The 6,095-nt window shown below is 44.6% G+C and overlaps 1 pseudogene; it reads right to left on the bottom strand.

Moving 5' to 3' along the window:
* Positions 1-2,673: 2,673 nt before the first annotated feature.
* LOC118363985 (partitioning defective 3 homolog B-like) overlaps positions 2,674-6,095 on the bottom strand; it is a 67,842-nt pseudogene continuing 64,420 nt past the window's right edge.

The raw sequence follows: 6,095 nt of genomic DNA, 5'->3' as shown, positions 1-6,095 counted from the left end.
AACTCACTCCCAAACGTTAGCGCCTTTTAGCGCCTTTTCCTCTGGTACAACGGTTAAAAGGTTGGTGATAATGCAGTGTGATCATTTTCCACAGTGTGTTAATGCAGTGGGTGTGTTAGTGAGTTGGAAATGTGGTTGAGATGATGATTAACTGGTATTAATATACAGCATGTATTCTGAACTGATACCACATGCTTTCTGACAGACAGAGGTGAGTGAGAGTGTGTTGCTCCGGGGAGAACTTTCCCCTAGGTACAGAACTAGGATCAGTTTCCCATCCCCCTACCCTAACCTTAACCGTTAGTGGGGAAAATGCAAAACAGACCCAGAGTCAGCATCTACAGGAAACGTCACCTTAATCTGACCCTTAAAATATTTTAGTTTTATCTTCTCCCATATATTGAACAAAAATATAAATGCAACATGCTAAATTCATTAAGCCCTAATCTATGGATTTCACATGACTGGGCAGTGCTGCAGTCATGGGTGGGCCAAGGAGGGCATAGGCCCACCCACTTGGGAGCCAGGCCCAGCCAATCAGAAATAGTTTCCCCCAACAAAATAGCTGTATTACAGACACAAACCCCCCCATCCTCAGACAAACCAGCAGGTGAAGGAACAGGATATGGAGGTCCTGGGCTGGCGTGGTTACACGTGGGCTGCGGTTGTGCGGCCGGTTGGACATACTGACACATTTTCTAAAACGACATTGGAGGCGGTTTATGGTAGAGAGATTAACATTAAATTCTCTGGTAACAGCTCTGTTGGACATTCCTGCATGCCAATTGCACGCTCCCTCAACACTTGAGACATCTGTGGCATTGCATTGTGTGACAAAACTTCACATTTCAGTGGCCTTTTATTGTCCCCGGCAGAAGGTGCACCTGTGTAACAATCATGCTGTTTAATCAGCTTCATGACATGCCACACCTGTCAGGTTTATGGATGGATTACATTGGTCAAGGAGAAATGCTCACTAACAGGGATGTAAACAAATGTGTGCACAACATTTGAGAGAAATAAGCTTTGTGTGTATGGACCATCTCTGATATCTTTTACTTCAGCTCATGACACATGGGACCAACACTTTACATGTTGCGTTTATATTTTTGTTCTGTATAGTTTATTGATTGCTCGCCTCCCTACCACTGAGGAAGTACAGTTCCCGCTCAGCCCAGTCAAAACTGTTCGCTGCTCTGGCCCCCCAATGGTGGAACAAACCCCCTCACGACGCCAGGACAGCGGAGTCAATCACCACCTTCCGGAGACACCTGAAACCCCACCTCTTCAAGGAATACCTAGGATAGGATAAAGTAATCCTTCTCACCCCCCTAAAAAGATTTAGATGCACTATTGTAAAGTGGCTGTTCCACTGGATGTCATAAGGTGAATGCACCAATTTGTAAGTCGCTCTGGATAAGAGCGTCTGCTAAATGACTTAAATGTAATGTAAATGTGATTGATTCATGTCAGTAATTGGCCAAAGTCTATTTGCCTGGTATACCGGGTCTGAACCAGTCCCTGATTAGAAGATTCAAAACCAGGGCCTGTATTCACAAAACATCAGTAGAAGTGCTGATCTAGAAACAAATCTCCCCTCAATCATTTGGATGAAAAAATGAAAAAATGATCCTAGACAGCACACTTTGTGATTACGGGCCCTACAGTGTTTTTGCTCTCCAGGCATGGAGTTGAATCACATGTCACTCTCCAGCTTTTTAAGGGACACTCTCAACCAAAACATGGTTCTCTGAGCTACTTATTATGTGCCTGTCAGCTCCCTGCTGAGTCCAATCTGATGTCTGTGTTTAGCTCATTAGGGACAGGGGCTTGTCTTAATTCTTGTCACTGGCTCTTCTCATTAAAGCCCTGAGGGGGACATGGTGTGAATGGCAACCCAGATGGAGGACAGAGGACACACTCAAATTAGCCGATGATCACTGCACTGCTGCTGGGTTGCCAGATTGGAGGGGAATTATCACAGAATACAATCGCATTTTAACCTTGTCACTTTGCAGCTGACTCGGGTGCATGGGTTAGTCCTAGGCCATATTTTTCAAGCTTCTCGGGGGTAGGATCACTTTTGCCTGTACATTATGGACAGGGAGGACCTGATCCTAGTTCAGCAAATTACTCTGAGATGCTGGATAAATACGGACTCTGGAAAGCAAGCTAATGCTAGTCAACTTTGCACCAGTGACACTTAATACCTTTGAATATGAGAGTGCAGCCTCCATCAGCCTACTCGAGATTACATCTCCAGACTATAAAAACAGCTCTAGGAATAAAAAATCTCACTTGGCATTCAAACATTTCTTCAAGGCCAACTAGCATTGCTTCCCGTACAACCTGCAGACATTGAATCACTGTTAGAAGAATCGTAATACGAATGGCCAATATTATTGCCCATTCTTAGCATGGTGCTGGCAGTAGTATCTATTTCACAGACACTGGCAGTCTGGCCCACAATGAGAGAAGTGAGCTGGGTGGCTCGTCCCGCTCTTTCACACAGTATTGTGTATGTGATGGAGATCCACAGATGGCCTGAACCTTGTGTCCATAAATTAGACCACCTCTCTCTTCTTGTGTGAGTGAGTAAGTGAGTGAGTGAGACAGAGACACAAAATCGATATTAAACATTAGGAACACCTTTCTAATATTGAGCCCCCCTACCCTTTTCCTTCAGAACAGCCTCGTCTGGGCATGAACTCTACAAGGTGTCGAAAGCATCCGACAGGGATGCTTGACCATGTCGACTCCAATGCTCCCCACAGTTGTGTTGAGTTGACTAGACGGCCTTTGGCTGGTGGACCATTCTTGATACACACGGGAAACTGTTGAGCATGAAAAACCCAGCATTAGGCTTGGGCGGTATGCAGATTTTCATATCATCACACAGTCCTCTAATTCTGGGTTTTACAGTATTACGGGCATAGCACACAATGGGGCACTAAAAACACAAGAAAAGCCCGCTGGGCTTCTGTTACCAGAATGCGAACAAAATGTGAAAAAGCGAATAGTCAAAATCACATAGACGCTGGTAGCTAAATGCTAATGAGAGAAAACGAACAAAGTAATTGCAAATCCAGATCATAAAGTTATACAAGCATAGCTAGTAGCTACTGAAAGTCATTTTCGGTGAGTGCAGACATTTACAAGTGAAAGTTAACAAGATAAATTGTGCAAATGAACAGCTGTGATGCAGCATGGGTACATGGAGCAAATGGGAGAAAAACTGATGGCAGAAAGCCACAAGATATCTGATGGCAAACATTTAGTAGTGAATTGCATACAAACACGTGACTGGCTCAACTGTTCTGGGGAACAACGGTAAGCTTCATAATGTACACATATTTTAAAGGTATCGAAAAACTATCCCGTGTCTTTTCCCAAGTACCCCGGTATACAGTATACTGCCCAAGCCTACCTAGCAGCATTGAGGTTCTTGACACATTCGAACCGGTGTGCCTGGCACCTACTACCATACCCTGTTCAAAGACACTTAAATATTTTGACTTGCCCATTCACCCTCTGAATGGCACACATACACAATCTATGTATCAAAGCATAAAAATCCTTCTTTAACCGGTGTCCTCCGCATTCATCTGGACTGATTGAAGTGGATGAATGAGGGATCATAGCTTTCTGTATTTTTACTTACGTACTTTTCACCACTGACACTCATTATGTACCTGCCATGGGGAAGGTTCAAACCCATTTCCCTTCCATCATAACGTTTCGCTCCTTCATTTCCATAATCTCTCCCTCTCTCCTCACCATTTCTTTTCCCAAAACAATCAGGTTGTGGAGATCTGAATTGGTGGTCAGATTTGTTTTAAGACAACAAAAATGTATCGAGCGAGACTCTTCGGAGCTGGATTCTATCTAGCTGTGCAAATTTGTCCTTATATCAAATCATGTCTATTCAGACATACAGATGTCATTTCCTGTTCCCATTTGATGCTGAGATACCTGACAGTCCCACACGCTAGAGAAAACAACACAGGAAGATGGTCGCCACCCTGTGTGGGAAAGCTCATTGGGAGCCACCCACAGCCACACAAAGAGTGGGAGATCTCATTTAAAACACACTACACCTACATCATAGCACTGGCTGCATTACTTTCAAACAATGGTGTAATATGGATGCTCTGGGTTACTGGGTCATTGGTGTCACAGTTTAATGTGGTCCTACTGTCACAAGGGGCCAAACGGAACCATTATTAGCATAGCACTGTCATCATTAGTCTGCCTTTGCCGGTGTGCCAGAGTCACCAGAATGTCTCCTGGGTTTACAACGGTGACACTCCCCCTGAGAGGAAATGAAAAAAATAGAACCAATATCCCCAAAATGTCCAAGTATGACAAGACAAAAGACTGTCCGGTTGAGTCCCAGTGAAAATATGCTTTCTTGGAAGGTGCCTTTACTCATCATCTTTAATCACCTCTTCCAGAAGCTTCCCCATGCTCATTACATGACATTCTGAGGAAGTGGGTGAGAGAAGGAGGGGGGGTAAAATAAAAGGATTGTGTCTTCTTTCTAATGAGGTTCAAAACACAGTGAGATCACAGACAGCCTGGGTGATGTAACTGCCCTGCGACCTGTGGAATTGGCTCCCTAGGGAGGGAGGGAGGGAGGGAGGAGGGAGGGAGGGAGGGAGGGAGGGAGGGAGGGAGGGAGGGAGGGAGGGAGGGAGGGAGGGAGAAACAGAGACGAGGCAGAGAGAGTGAGGGAGGGAAATAGAGAGAGTAAGAGAAGAAACATACTGTGGCCTATTAACCAGTATGTGTGCTAGCTACACGATATAACAGCTTTTACCTATGTGTGCTAGACTCATTTCCTCCATTATCATCTCTGTGGTTGGCAGCTCAGGAAATGAAGCTGCTTTTATTTTTTACAGTGTGACAACAAGCAGAGAGCAGGGAGTGGTGAATAAACAGGCTTCTTTCAGAGCTGGTGGACGGAGCCAGTGGGACACTGGTTACCGGTGAGCACTATCGAGTAGCTAAACAGGCATTCAGTCGGCAAGAGTGATGTGTCAGGAGACAGTTTACAGTCTGTCTGTCGGTCTGTCAGGGGAGTTCATTGATGGCGTCTGTCTTTTATGATGGAAATGAATGAGGCTAATAGCTGAGATGGTGCGTCTGGTGTTACATATACGCACACACTGCGGGCACCCGCACACTTCCAGTTCCACGCACACAAAACCTCTGACATTTTTCCAGATGGGCAGGACTGACCTCTTAGGCCAGCTGAAGCACCACACACACACACACACACACACACACACACACACACACACACACACACACACACACACACACACACACACACACACACACACACACACACACACACACACACACACACACACACACACACACACACACACACACACACACACACACAGCACGAGGAGTTGATTGCCCATAATGCCAGCTAAATATGCATCTGCCTTTGAGTACCAAAATAACAAGCTGGGAGAGAAAGAGCGAGAACGATAACGAGAAAGCGCACATGGAGAATGAACGAGAGAAAAAACGAGAATGAGAGAGGGAGGGATAAACTAAAGCTCCCATGAAAGTAGGGTACGGTTGGAGCTTAGGAATATATAGAGAGAACAGTGAGGCTTCCAGAGGCGGCGAGAGAGATAGAGAGAGAACACTTAATCTCACAGCCTATAAATGTTATCACGGTAATTAGATTGCTGTGTGTATTTTCTACCGGTACCTCGGTGGAGTTGGAGGTTTTGGAAGCCAGAGAGACAAGTTGGGATAAGTTCAATTAACAACTACAGTTGAAGTCGGAAGTTTACATACACCTTAGCCAAATACATTTAAATTCAGTTTTTCACAATTCCTGACATTTAATCTTAGCAAAAATTCCTTGTCTTAGGTCAGTTAGGATCACCACTTTATTTCAAGAATGTGAAATGTCAGAATAATAGTAGAGAGAATTATTTATTTCAGCTTTTATTTCTTTCATCACATTCCCAGTGGGTCAGATGTTTACATACACTCAATCAGAATTTGGTAGCATTGCCATTAAATTGTTTAACTTGGGTCAAACGTTTTGGGTAGCCTTCCACAAGCTT

Source organism: Oncorhynchus keta, chromosome 30, assembly GCF_023373465.1.
Source record: "Oncorhynchus keta strain PuntledgeMale-10-30-2019 chromosome 30, Oket_V2, whole genome shotgun sequence".
NCBI lineage: Eukaryota > Metazoa > Chordata > Actinopteri > Salmoniformes > Salmonidae > Oncorhynchus > Oncorhynchus keta.
The sequence above is the reverse complement of the archived record's forward strand: the minus strand, read 5'-3'. Positions and strand labels throughout refer to the sequence as shown.